Source organism: Rhinopithecus bieti, unplaced genomic scaffold (assembly GCF_001698545.2).
Source record: "Rhinopithecus bieti isolate Rb0 unplaced genomic scaffold, ASM169854v2 scaffold_777, whole genome shotgun sequence".
In the NCBI taxonomy this organism is placed as follows: Eukaryota; Metazoa; Chordata; class Mammalia; order Primates; family Cercopithecidae; genus Rhinopithecus; species Rhinopithecus bieti.
Window position 1 is genome coordinate 2,471,504 of NW_016803392.1, and position 15,183 is coordinate 2,486,686.

General features: G+C 37.4%; 1 long non-coding RNA gene across 1 annotated transcript in view; it reads left to right on the forward strand.

Moving 5' to 3' along the window:
* Nucleotides 1-15,183, forward strand: part of LOC108535986 (uncharacterized) — a 105,638-nt gene that overhangs the window by 34,739 nt on the left and 55,716 nt on the right. The window contains exons 2-3 of the long non-coding RNA XR_001887387.1: nt 5,409-5,528; nt 6,567-6,600. This is a non-coding gene — a long non-coding RNA (uncharacterized LOC108535986). The remainder of the gene's footprint in view (nt 1-5,408; nt 5,529-6,566; nt 6,601-15,183) is intronic.

Consider the following 15,183-nt stretch of genomic DNA (forward strand, 5'->3'; position numbering starts at 1 on the left):
TATTTACCCGAATTTCTCTTGAGACAGAGACAATGACTTCATATCTTTCTGCCTGTATATATCCCTTGCCTGGCAGAATGCCTGTATGAGTAGGCACTTAATAAATTTTTGTTGATTAAATGAATAAACATAGCTGCTTTACTCATCAGCAACTTAGCAAGAAAAGAGTTTATGCTTATTCTCAGTAAACTATTACGATGTATTATAACGCAGGTTTAATATGAGGTCAGATCTGGTTGGATCTTTATCTTTATTTCTAATATCTCAAAACATTAGTTTCTTCTCAAATACTACGACATCACTTCTTGTGTTGAAAACTTATTTATGCACTCTCTTCCCACCACTTACTGGAAAAGCTACAGTAACAGCAGGTACCAGGAAAAAGCCAAACTGGCCTAAATAAAGAGAAAACTTTCAAATGACATTTACTTCATCTATGTTCAATATTAAGGTGTCTTCTTCACTTAGCTGAGCTCTATAAACACCTGTCAGTGGCACTATGAGATACAGCCCTTAGAATGTTGCTGCTTCATTCACACAGGGGACTGTAGGGAGGAGAAAGCCAGTGCCAGGGAGGGCTCCTTGGTTATCGAGAGCTCACCTTCCCACCTCTGTTGAGTGCTCTTGGGAGCTCTAGGAAGGGGTCTCACTCAAGTAAGGCTGTGAGAGGTATCTGGGTGATGGATGTGCTACAGGAATGCATTTCACAGAGAAACAGCAGTTGTTTCTCCAGACTCGCTGTTAGGCTACAGTTTCCTCCTTCAGGGAGGGTTTAGTGTCTCAGGAAATTAATAAAGTCAGAAAGAAAACAAAATTGATCATAAGTCCTGGTGCTAATGTATACTGTATCTCCTGGAAGTTAATGGAGGTCAGATAGCAAAGTGCTGGGGATGCGAGCCCCGAGTGACTTGGCGCATCTGCCTTTAGAAGCACTGGCTGAAGAAGCATCACTGCTAGAAATGTAAGACATGCAGAGTCCTGGGAAAGGACACCACTGAGGCTTGGAGTGGTTTTCATGGTTTTCATCTTTCAAAGAGAAAAAAATGCTGAAATAAAGCTGACTTGAAATAATTTCAGGCATGTGTGTATCCTGACTCTGGCACATTCTTTGTCATGTTAACTTCTTTTGATTTCAAAGAACACTGTCAATTTACTAGGCCCCAAATTCATGGTGTTTTAAATTTAAACAGAGGGTTGCCAAACCTAGCCCTAAGAGAAATATTTTCATGATCCAGCTCTTTTATCAACTCCACAGCCCGGGTGTGGTTTCATTCCCCAGTTCAGCATCCCTCTGTGCTGTTCAGAAACCCAGGACGACGTCCGGGAAACATGAAAATACTCTCGATGGATTGGATTCTGCCTGCATCTCATGGGAAGGATGTGCCATAAGGAATCAGTTGGAGAAATAGGGGAACCGAATTAAGATTTATATTTAATAACACAATGTGTGATATGAAGAAAATATGAGGGTCTTATAAGAATTCCTAATAATGAGATAATCATAGCTATCAATCATTGAACACGGACTCAATTGCAGAGCACTTCTCTTGTGGCTCTACAGATATCTCATGTCATCCTCCAGACAACCTTATGAGTAGATACTATCATCATCATCATTTACAGATGGAACCAAGGAGCAGAGAGATCAAAGAGAGATGACTTGGGCTATCATTTTGCTAGATGCAGGGTTGGTCCACACCCTTAGAAAATAAATCTCGAGAACCCAGGTCTAATCTATTCAGTTGAGATTACTTCCCCCACCGATTAAGCAGATGAGTAATCATGGAAGAAAATCACATAGAAGAGCATGTAGATGATACTTCAAAAAAACTGGTTAGTCAAGAAGTAAGAGTGGGAGGATGCAGAGCATATATGCTGCAGGTGTGATGCTAAATTTGATATAGCCCGAAGTGTTCTTCTAGCAGAAAGGGTGTTCAGAAAGGGGCTTGGAAGTAATGAGATCATAATTAATTCAGATTTTTGGTAGCCCTTCCTAGACCTTTTCCTAACTGTTCCATTTTGTAGTGTCATTCAAGTCATGTGCATAGAATCTGGTTTGTTCTGAAGGTTAAATATAAAGGAAACTAGAATACTCAGGAAATGTAATTATAAAACTAGAGATAAAATTTTGACTTGAAGTTTGACCCAGAGAATGATTATTTTAGATATGTGTTCCCCTAGTAAATAAAGTAGGAGAATGTTTACGTTTTTCTACAGTTGAACACCTGGGAACCAATTTATATCTTACTGCTAAATTAGTGAGAGCTCAGAATTTGCACTGAGTTTATAGAGATGGGAATTTATTTCTAAAGTAAGTTTCTAAAGTATGCTTCATTGCTTTGCTATAAAACTGGCCCTGAAGTATTCTGACGGCTGCTGGTGAAAGGTTTGGAGCATATTTAGCTCTTTTTCAGAGATATTGACCTCCTCACAGCAATTCCAAAGGCAAGAGATTCTTAAGCATAGTGGGACAATAAAGAGTAAGCTCTTGGGCTGATGTTTATGAATAACTAGACTGAGAGCCCCTCATAACTGCTATTTAGGAAAGCAGTCATGTAAGAATCCGTCTTATTCAAATGTGGACCTTTAGGGGAATTACCTGTAGGATTAGAGTATAAGTGGATCTGGGAAATAATCCCCTTTATCATCTAAACTCTCCTTGAGTCCCATTCCACATCTCTTTGTCAATCAAGTGGCACTAGGGGAAGGAAAGGGGATAGAAAGAGAAGATAGAAAAGCAAAATCTCTTTCCTTAGGACTGTGTATAGGGTGACATTTTAATATAAGAAATTCCGTTTCTATTCTTGTTACCTATTTTCAAAGTATTTATAATTTATGGGATTTGATATCTATTTTACATCAAATGTTAATTTACTAACTGAGTGCATGTTCCTACATTGCACCTCTCACTCCAGACTGATACAGGTGGAATCTTCCTGCAGCATCCTGGAAAGTTTAGCTTCCTGAGGGCAAATCTTTTCCTGCCTAGACACTAAATCAACTACATCATTTTTTAGAAAACTGGAAAATGTGGAAGGAAGGGATTTGTAATGACTCATACACCTAGATGTAGAACTCAAAGAAACTAGGCCTGCATAAGAGTGCCAAGAAGTTATAGTTCCCCCTTGATGTTTCATATAACCTTCACCTTCCCTTAGTCATCAGATAGTTCAATAACGTGCACTTCCTTTAGATTTGACAATCAGTCTTAAAACCAGTGGTATTTATTATGCTTTCTCCTTTCCAATCTTTCTCAGGTAGAGAAGATAGAAATACATTCTGTCCAAAGATGCTTAAGCTGAAGACACTTAAGTCTTTCCAAGGAAACAGATGATAGATTCTTATCTTTAAGGAGCTTACAGTCAAGCCAAGAAAATTTGGAAAGTGTGTATGGTTAAGGGGCCAAAGGAATAAAGGCCACCAAACAGCATAAAAAAGAGAAGCTGCAAAGCTGAGAGGCAGTTGCAGGCAATGACAGAGGAGGCCCAGACAGAAGGGCTTTAATGAGGAGGCAGCATCATTTACTGCAGGAAGTTCTAAGAAAATGAGTCTTCTACAAAGAAAGTGATTCTTACTAGGAAAAAAAAAATGACTAGGAATCAAGGCATCTTCTCAAGGACCAAGCAAAATGTATTTTTTTTCTCTCAAAATGTCAAAACAGATTACTAGTTTTTACTAATGAAATAAGTATCTCTCTCCATTATACAACAGCAATAGGAGTTAATTATTAACATTGAACTAGTATGATTTTCTAAATAAGGATTATGCTTCTTTCTCTTATTTTCTTTCTTGTTTTCTCATAAAATAATCCAAAATACCACATAATATAATTTGAAGTTAATATTCAGCTCTAAAATTTAGGCTCAGAATTTATGGTATTTCTTTTTATCTTATTTTCTAACAAAGGGATATTTAGTACAGCATCTTAAATCAGACCAGTTCACTCTCAAATNTGTCAAAACAGATTACTAGTTTTTACTAATGAAATAAGTATCTCTCTCCATTATACAACAGCAATAGGAGTTAATTATTAACATTGAACTAGTATGATTTTCTAAATAAGGATTATGCTTCTTTCTCTTATTTTCTTTCTTGTTTTCTCATAAAATAATCCAAAATACCACATAATATAATTTGAAGTTAATATTCAGCTCTAAAATTTAGGCTCAGAATTTATGGTATTTCTTTTATCTTATTTTCTAACAAAGGGATATTTAGTACAGCATCTTAAATCAGACCAGTTCACTCTCAAATGTGAATATTTAGAAGACCAAAAAGACTAAAGGCACTTTGGTTCCACATAACAAAACAGCTCTTTCTTTCTCTGTTCATCTTTACGTGATTTCTTTCAGTTATGCCACATTTTTTTCTTCCAAAAGATACTCACTTGTGGTAACCCCATATGCATCATATTTGCAACTTGTTGTGTGATGCCATCTGTTTAATACAATAAAAAAGAATTAGCAGTCCTATCACATGACCTGAATTTCATCTGATTCCTCTTCAAAGAAATAGGAGGCACTATTCTAATGGGCAAAAATAATGGGTGCTAAATCCTTCAACTAGTTTTAGATGTAAAACACATGTTTTACCCCAGTATAGATTTTACATGTTCTTCTACATCATTACCCTCCCTTTTTTTTTTTTCAAGCTAAATGGACTGGCTTCTGGCAAATCCAGACCATTTAACAAACTCCAGCAGATGTGTTTTATAAGCATAGAAAGACTATGGTGGAGAGCTCCGGATTTACATCTCATCGCACAATCAACCTACTGCCCCTGGGGCACTCATACAACCTTTCTGTAGGTCTTCATTTTGAAAACAGGGATACTGTTATGGGTTATGTTCCCCCCAAATTCATATGTAAAGTCATAACCACCAAGATGTCAGAATGTGACCTTATTTGGAGGTAGGTCTTTACAAAGGTAATCAAGTTAACATGAGGTAATTGGGTAGGTCTCCTCTACTATGACTTATGTCCTTATCATGGGGAAATGTGGACACAAGCACATGGAGAGAACACCATGTGAACGTAAAGATGGCCATCTGTGAGCCAAGGAGAGAAGCATGGAATGGATGCTTTCCTCGTAGCCTTCAGAAGAAACCAACTTTGCCAACACATTGATTTCAGACTTCTAGCCTCCAAAACTGTGAGACAATAAATTTCTGTTGTTTAAGCCACCCAGTTTGTAGTACTTTGTTATGGGAGCCCTAGCAAACTAACAAGATACCATTATGAATCCCCTTCATTATGCTGCATTAAGGATTGCAAAAAATATGTAAAATGTTCAACCCAGCCTCAGGGCTGTAACTGCCCTTTCTAGAAAAATGTACTTGACCATAGTTTTAGTGAACTTGAAAGGCAATTCGTGCTCTCATGTAAAATGTGCTTCAACTCTCATTACAGAGTCCATAGCCTTAGAGTATCCTGCTCAGAACATCTCTACTTTCTATCCAGGGCTCAAGTCAGGACAATTTGGTTCCAAGAAACCACAGTCAAATGTGAATCCCTAAAAACAAAAACATGGTAAGTATTGTGTGGGTGTACCTCAAAAGAAACTGAAACTGAGGAATCACACTTTCGCCCCAGTTCTCTTCTGTCATCTAATCCACTCTCTTCCACCTAAAATTTTCCTTTGCTCACACAGAGTTCCTTACTGACCCACGTTAGCATCTATCTGCGTGGTTCATTAGGCTACTCAGGCAACCTTTCTTTGGCTACTTTTTCAACAGTGGCTCTCAAAATTTTAGCAGCATCAGAATCACCTGAAGGGTATGTAAAACTCAGGTTTCTGGGCCCTACCTTCAGAGTTTCTGACTCAGTGGGTCTGGGGAAAAACTAACAAGTTCCCATGTGACGCTGATGCTGTGGTCCAGGGACCACACTTTAAGAAGCGCTATTCTATAGTATGACATTTCTGCTTCAGTGTTCATGGATTACTTATTAAAACCTTTCAGGTTCCCAAAAATCTATATATTTTTTTCTTTTTCAACTTTTATTATAGAATCAGGGGGTACATGTGCAGGTTTGTTGCAAGGATATATTGTGTGATACTGAGATTTAGGGTATGATTGAACCTGTCACCCGGGTACTAAACATAGTACCCAATATGTAGTTTTTCAGCCCTTACCCCCTCCTTCCTCTAGTAGTCCCCAGTATCTATTGCTCCCATCTTTATGTCCATGCATACCCAGTGTTGAGCTCTCACTTGTGAGAAAGTAACTGCATTTAGTTTTCTGTTTCTGCATTCTGTTTCTCCTGTTCTCTTAGGATAATGGCCTCCAGCTGCATCCATGTTGCTGCAAAAGGCGTAGTTTCATTCTTTTTTATGGCTGCATAGTATATTCCATGGTGTATATGTACTACATTTTCTTTTTTGCCTGAGCACGCACAGTGGATTGCGCACTGGGCCCTTGATGGGCACCTGGATTCATTCCACGTTTTTGCTCTTGTGAATAGCCGTAAGATGAACATACAGGTGCATATGTTCTTTTGGCAGAATGCAATAATCTATACTCTTAAGAGGACTCTGACCTACATCCTCTTTTTGCCTTTGCTACACAGGTCTCTGGCCATCCTATATATGGAAATACTTAGGGTAAGTAGCCAATCAGCCATGGCCAATGAATGGTTGGGTCATACACCCCAACACTTGGCTATTTATCACCCCACACATTCAGATTTTTAGGGAGAGGAGAGTCAAGGACACTGACATGTGTCTATTCACAAAATGTGAGCCAAACATTCATTTACAAGTCAATTGTTTGTCACAGTAAGTTCTCAGCTGTTGACTTCATTCTGTACATTATTAGAAAGGCTAAAGTATAGCTCTTCTGTGGTTTGGAATGTCCCCACCAAAGCTCATGCTGGAATTTGATTGCCATTGCAACCACATTGAGAAGTGACCTTAAAGAGATGATTCGGCAATAAGAGTGGAACTGTTATTGCAGGAGAGGATTAGCTAACGCAGGAGTGGGCTCCTGATTTAAAAGAAAAAAATTAGTTCGGCCCAACTTTCTGTCTCACATGCCTTGCTTTCTTTTCCATTATGAAATAACACAGCAATAAGACCCTCACTGGTGCCAGTGCCATGCTCTTAGACTTAGCCTCCAGAACCATGAGCCAAAATAAATCTGTTATCTTTAAAAATGTTGGAGCCTGTGGTATTCCATTATAGCGGCAGAAACCTGCTAAAGACTAAGACAGCATCTCAGAACTATACGAGTTTTATGCTAATAGAAAAGCACATTGAGAATTCTAACTCATGTCTTCTGGAACTCTCATATCAGAGATTATTCAGGTAAAATTATGATGGGTTATGGAAGACTTGCAGCTTTGGTGGCCTCGTGGATAGACCCAAATGCATCAATAGCAGCAGAAGGAAAGACAGGATCTTATAACAGATGTTGATAGGTGTTTTCATATGTGAGTGCATTAACTGAATGTTTATAAAGGACTATCTATGTGTCTTCACAAGTAGATTGCCTGTTCCTCTACAGCACACTGAATCTTGGTTTTCCCCCAAAGCAAGCATAGAGCTATATATAGTAGACGATTAATACATATTTAATCAACGAGTGAATGATCATCATCCATTATGTTTGTGTAGTTACTTAGAATGTTTTCTTTTGCATTATCTTCCTCAACATTAAAATGTATGGAATTTTCTCTAAAGTAGTTTTTTAGCTTTTATATTTCAAGTTGACATCATTATGGGCCAGTCATGGAGTGATGTCGTAATCAAGAAAAACTAAATGCCTTAAAATTTTAAAAACATAACTTCTTTACTTATGTCTGATGAACTCTATTGACCACAGTGACTATTTCTTTAAAATCTCCTTATCTCTCTCCACCTGCTTTCCTTATGCTCTGGAGCTGCTCCCAAGCCTATTTTTAAACTCTCGAGAAAACTTTTTTCCCTCGGCTCTAATCCACATGTCTCTCATCCTTGTTTTTTGTTTGTTTGTTTGTTTTGTTTTTTTGTTTTGTTTTTTTTTTTGTTTGTTTGTTTGTTTGAGAGGGAGCCTTGCTCTGTCACCCAGGCTGGAGTGCTGTGGCCCGATCTCAGCTCACTGCAAGCTCCGCCTCCCGGGTTTACACGATTCTCCTGCCTCAGCCTCTCGTGGAGCTGGGACTAGAGGTGCCTGCCACCTCACCCGGCTAGTTTTTTGTATTTTTTTTAGTAGAGACGGGGTTTCACCGTGTTAGCCAGGATGATCTCGATCTTCTGACCTCGTGATCCGCCCGTCTCAGCCTCCCAAAGTGCTGGGATTACAGGCTTGAGCCACCGCACCCGGCCCTCTCATCCTTGTTAATTCCTCTCCCTTTTCCCCAAATCCTGTATTATATTCTGTATCCACAGCCCTCCTGAGTCAGGATTGCCAGGAAAGCTTGGACTACTCATGTAATGCTCCAATACGAATACCAAACTTAATTTGGGGGCTTTTTATCAGCATCTCCCCAATAACAATGTCTTCATCACAAGAGTCTTATCCCTCCAGGATTCTTTGTTCTACCTTCTAAATAGTGTGTCAATTTACAATTAATTTCTCTAATTTCTCCTTTGGGGATATCCACAACAAGAACAGGCTCACATAGGTAACAGAAATGATCATTAGTTTTTCAAATATGATTCCATTTAAAGCAAGAATTTTCTTCCGCCTTCTGCTATGCAGATGCATTCCTTTCTCCCCACACTCTCAACTCTCAAATTCTTAAGCATAGTAAGTACAATTTGGGGGAAAGAGTGTTTTTTAATCTAGAAAAGAATCCAGAGAACTTTGCAAGATTTTCTCAAGTGGTTCCTACACTCCCTTTAGTGCAGATTAAATACAGTCCTCTAAATGATAAGATGGCAGCTGTAAACAGAGGCAGTATTGCTGTGGCACAAAACTACCTCAGTCATATGGCCAGAGTGCAACCTGCCTATTTTGAATTTGGTCAAGCAAGGAAAGAATGCCTTAGTTCTATTTCCCTCAGGCCAAGCTCTGTTCACTTATGTACTGTCTCAGGAATATGACAGGATCCAAGGCCAGAGTCAAGTTATGGAGATAGGATGTAATAGAGAAAGATTAAGTGTGAAGCTAAACTTCATTATTTGCATCCAAATGATACAAATAATAGTAGAATCTAGAGATTGGTAATGACTGCCCTTAAAATTGGTAGCAAATGTTCTGGTTTTTACTGGGAACCTTTGTTATACATGGAACTTCCTATTCTGAGTCCAATGGCCACTCTTGAAAAGGACACTACATTCCTGGCAATTAAGTCAAACCTTAAGCTAGACTCATAGCTCAATGTTCTCAGTTCCAAAATATAAAGGAAAGATAGTAAAAAAGGAGAGATGCTCTGTGCCTACCATGAGCCCCTCAAAATTTCCACTCTTTAAACTCAAAAAGTCAAGCTTGAGCTTTTACACTCAATAAATTTGTTAAGGTTTTGTTCTCACTATTCCCTCAGTCCAGAATGCTCACCACTCTCCCCATCAGCTTGGCAAATTCTTTCTTCTCTGTTTTGGTTTCAGTTTAAACATCACTTATGCCCGAGATCCTTCCCTGACCCTTCCTATTCCCCTTTAAACTAGGTGAGACTCTTGCTAGAGTTTCTTTCTGTAGTACCAAGTACTGACCCCACTGGGTACTTACAAGGCACAGCTTAGGAATTTTCTGTCTTTCTTCTGAACAATAAATTCCATGAAGGCAACAACCCTCTCTACTTTTCTCATCATTTTGAGCAAGTGTTTAGCACATATGAGGTGATAAATAGAGCTTTATTTTCTGTTCTCAGGCTATTCAGAGAGAAAAAAGTTTTGAAATATTTTTAGACATAGTATCTTCTTTTTTTAGGAATATCTATATATACATTTTATATTATTGCATAGCTTGAATTAGTCTTGCATACTAACCTTATATCACATATAATTTTGTCCTACTTCCAGTTTTTTGTTTTTCTTCTTAGTTCCTATCTGTTTTCCCCTCCTCTGTCCCCAGTTACTATTCCAGGACAGCACTTTCTAAAATTCCAAAGCTCTCTGTGCTTCAAAATTTTGAGAATTCTTGCTCAACATGACTATTTCTAGAAACTGCTTGTAAGAGTTCCGAAGTCCATGGCTTCAGTATCAAGGTCATGGGAAAATCTTTACTGTTCAGAGAGAGATTTCTAGAGCCCTCCAATGAATATGTACAAATCTTCCACCGCGCATTAGCAGAAGAGCCAACACGTGCTAACCTTTGCATATAATATTTTTTCTGAAATGGGTAGCCTCAACTGGCAATTTACATCTAAAATATCCACTTTGCTTTAGAATTAAGTTCTATTTACCTTAGTAGTGACAAGTTCTTTAAAATGAAAAAAAATTATTTTTCAAGACAGGTTTGGAGAAAAAAAATAAAATAATTGAATAAGCACTACTAGGGAAAAAGAGAAACATGAGCAAGGTAAGGAAATTAAAACAAAACAAAATAAAAACTCATCGCCTTTAAATGTGTTCAAGTCTCCAGGTCCAGATTATTCAGAACAAACTTGCAGATCAATGAGGGAGTAAACACCCAGGGAGAGAAACAGGTTTAAGATAAATATCAATAACTATAAAGGTACTTGTATTCCACAGACAGAAAAATTGACGTTCTGATTTAGAGATTGATCAACTTGCTGTTGATCACTAGCAAAATTCTAGGATAAATATTAAATAGCCAATTTGTGAACATTTGGGCCAGAAAATCTTGCCTTAATCCCAAAGGAGTTTTTTTAAGATCAAGTTATGCCAAACTTAAAACACTACATCAGATGAATACCAAAGAGAAATTCAATTACAGTAAGGCTCTTGACAACGTTTATTATCTTTATAAACCAGATGGTAAACTGAGGGTTATAGAAAAATACAGTTTGGTGAATTCAGAGTCAATGGAACAAGCATATTAAAGGCAACTGTTTAGAGGATCCATGTCCTTTGAGAGGAATAGTCTGTCCGGAATGATCACCCTATCTGGTGTCATTGATGGTGACTTAGATGACATTTTCAGAACTGCCAAATAAACAAACTGGGAGGGAAAATACACTGGTTAATAGGATCAGATCAAGATTGAGAAATATTTTAGCAGGCAATAAATATCAGAGCCAGAATTTCACAAACACATGATTAAGGACATATGTCCGAACAGGAATTTCTATTAATAAAGTATTATATATGTTGACTTAGAAAAATCAGAAAACACAAACGAGCAAATAGAAGAAAAAACTGTAAATGTGATACAAAAAATGTCTACAAAAATTGTTCTGAGCTCATTGGAAGCTTGCATTTCTTTTTTCCTTTGAAGTGAGGCATGAGATTTTCTTTAAACAACAAAATACCAGAAGTGTCATGCGGCGTGTACAAGTTGCCTCATCCTTTTTTCCTGCCTCAGTGGTAGTGGAAGCTTCTGGAGCCATCTGTCTGTGTCTCTGAGTGGGTGTGATCAGTAGGCCCCTCATAAACTGTGCTGATAAATAGGATAAGCAAGAACTAATTTTTTGTTGTGTTAAGTCACTGAGATTTTGGGATTATTTGTTACTGCAGTATAATCCAACCTATTCTGAGTGATGAAACTAGTATTTCAGAACATAAAGATGAGAAAAAGTGTGTTTGTGCTATGTTAATTCCAAGATTTTTAGCACACATATGTAAATACACATAAATTACAAAAATGTCATGTATATTGTAACATACTTGTTTACTTCATTATATTGTGAAGTAAGTATATTTCTACATCAATTTTTTAACTAAATAATAATTATGGTCCATTACTTGAACATGTCATACCTAACCAATTCCCTACTGTAAAACTTTATTTTTTCTATTTTATATTGTAAATAATGCTATGATAAGACTTTTGCACACATCTTTAGTATTTCACTTAGAATAAATTAGGAAAAGTGATATTTTGAGAACAAAATTAATTGCCTTCTTAAGCTTTGATCATATATTTCCAAATTATACTAAATAAGTACTAAAAATGTATAGTTCCATCAACTGTGTGTGAGAAAGTCTGTTTTCCAGGTATTTGTCTGCATAGAATATTGGCTATTAATTTCATTTTTAGCAGTTTAATTTTGCCAGCACCTTTGGCATCTAGCTTGTTTGAACATTTCATCACATGTTTGTGAGCCATTTTATTTCATTTGTGACTCACTTATTCATATTCTTTATTCATTGTTCTACTGATATTAGTCTATTTTAGTTGATTCTCAAGGGCTCTTGAGATATTAAGTCTGTTGACCCCTACCATATATTTTGCAAGCATATTTCTGTTTTCTTTATGATATTTTATTATTCTTCCACTTTGGAGCTTTAAATTTTAGTTAGCAAAATATAGCAGTCTGTCTTATGTGACTTATATCCTTGAAGGATACACTTGGAATTCTCAAATCTCCAAGTAAAATTAACATTTTCAAATATAATATTTTCCTTTAGTTCTTTGATTATTTTGTTTTTACACATACATTTTTAATCCATCTAGAATTTATTTCTGAATATTAAATATGACAGGATTCTTCCCCTCCCCAAAAAATACCTAGTGTTTTTAACTGATCTTAAACTCAACAAGAAGCATTAGAGAGGCAAACACACACATTAATGCAATATTAAACTTCTTTAACGAAAGCCTAGGACACACCAAGAAGGAAGTCATAATTCTACTACACTCTCCATCTGTTAGACCACTTCTAACATTCAATTAGGGCACTGATAAATAGGAAGATAGTCAGAGAAGGGCAACCAGAATGGTGGTGGTTCAGGAAACCATATCTTTTGAAGAACAATTCAAAAAATGTTTTGCTCAGAGAAGAGATTTATCTTGACAGTGAAAATTGTATTCAGAATTAGGAAGGATTGGCATGAAAAAGTGGTAGATTCATTCTGTGTAGGTCTAGATATTGGCATTTGGTGCATTAAAATTTATAGCAAATCTTATTTCATTTAAATAAAAGGAAGAATTTTATATTCAAAAATAAAGTATAGTTATCCCTCAGTATCTATGGAGGATTGGTTCTAGGACCTCCCATGGATACCAAAACCCACAGATGCTCAAGCCTGTGATATAAAATGGCATAGTATTTGCACTGGACCTATGGACATTCTCTTTTAAATCATCTCTAGATTACTTCTAATACCTAATACAATGTAAATGCAATGTAAATAGTTGTTATGCTGTATTGTTTAAGGATAATGACAAGAAAAAAAGTCTATGCATGCTTAATACAGATGCAGATTTCTCCCCTAAATATTTTCCATTAGTGCTGGGTTGAATCCATTGATGCAGAACCCACAGATACAGAGGACTGACTATACTGACATCCTACTGCCGGAAGAATTCAAACAGTTACTAAATGCCATTCAAGTTTGTACAGGAGATCCTTGCTTGGGTTGGGTTGTTAAACTGATGTCCTCTAAGGCCTCTTCCAAAGTCTAAGATTTTATGATTCTGGATTGTTTGACCTAGCTGAAGAAAATGACCTGGTAAATAACTACTGTTATTTTCAAAAATTTAGGTCTGAGTTCTGAAAAATGCTTAAAGTGGGAGGATAAGACAGAGCATAAGCAACTTAGGGGATTGGCAGACAAGCCCAGGCCCTCCTACCCAATGATAAGCAGTAGAATCTTAGGCAGATCACGTATCTCACCTGGGCTACAGTGTGTCATTCTAAAATGAGAGAGTTGAACTAAAATATCATTACTAGATGATCTGAGAGTCCCCTCAAAGCCTGAGATCCTGTAACTCTATGTTTAATAAATAGGTGTAATAAATGACATAATCAGGTTTTCAAATAGAAACTCTTATGCCTATTTTAATAAACTCTGATTGTCTCAGTGCCTTGTCCTACTGATAGGCTTAGACGCAAAAACCAGAGGTTAAATCCAAGGTTCACACATTCATCATTCATCAAAAAAAGTTTAAGAACTTATTTTGCACGGGGCGCAACGCTAGGTACCACTGATTCAAGGGCAATTAAAGTGAAGCCTGTACTCCCAAAGATCTCACAGTTTAGTAGTGATGACAGCCTAGTAGGCCAACAATTATGCTGCTACATAACAATTGTGTTGGATGTCTTTAACTGCCATAGTGTCAGAGGCTGACAGCCTACTTGGCCTTTAGATATCTCAAATATACCCCAAGAGACTCTAGCTTATAATTCTCTCCTCATGCTTTCAAGTTACTGAAGGTGAATGTGTTCCCTGTTTAAAAAGTTTAATAATTCACCATTCGGGAGTATTTGCTGTGTGCTCAATAGCATGCTATTTGATCAGAATTTCTTTAGAGAACAGTTAACTTTAAATCAAATGAAACTCATAAGTGAGAGATTCTCCTTTCTCTTTGGATTTTTTTTGCACTTGGATTTCAAATGCTGAAAATGAATGATCTCTCCATCATAACATTCACAGACCCTTTTCCTGACTTATGGTGTGTGACTGTGGCCTGACACTTGCTGCAGATGAGAACCCTTTCAAGCTAGAATTGGAGGGCTGAATCTGCTTCTACCATTTTCGAAGACATGGCTGGTAGCCTGGGCTACTCTAGGCTTTCTCTTTTATGTTCTCTGGGGCTCTGCTTCTGACCTGCCTTTTTCCTTTTTTTCCTTCTGGTCCACCTCACCTCAAAGAGGACACGGGGGAGATAGGGGAGGCATTCCACAGCCAGGGCCAAGAAGAAAGGACCACCCCAGGATCGAGTCTCTGGCAGCCTACCCAGTCTATTCTGGGGTGAATCCAACCCGATTGCATGTTTCCCTAAAATAGAACACCAAGTTGAAGATACACCAAATTGTTTTCTACAGTTTTTAAATAAACATAGACTTTGTAGTCCCCCAAAATAAACCTTAGAGAATAAAACAGTGAATTTTTCAGTAAATATATTAGAAATAGATGGTAAGAAATCCTCCAATCTGGCAAAGACTGGAATGGGAGCATGAATTGGAAACAGGTCAAGCCTCCTGGCCATAAATAGCCTCCTCACTTTAACCAAGATGATTGTCTCATGCGCTCTGACCCAAGAGGGTTACTAGTTTCCAGGAGGAGAACTGGTGGGACTTTTCAGCCCTAAATGTGCTTAAAGGACAAAGGAAAGAAATGCAGTCACAGAAACTAGTGAATGGAAAAAACCATTATGCTATTTTCTTTGTAATGTTATTTCAAAGCAGTAGTTTGGAT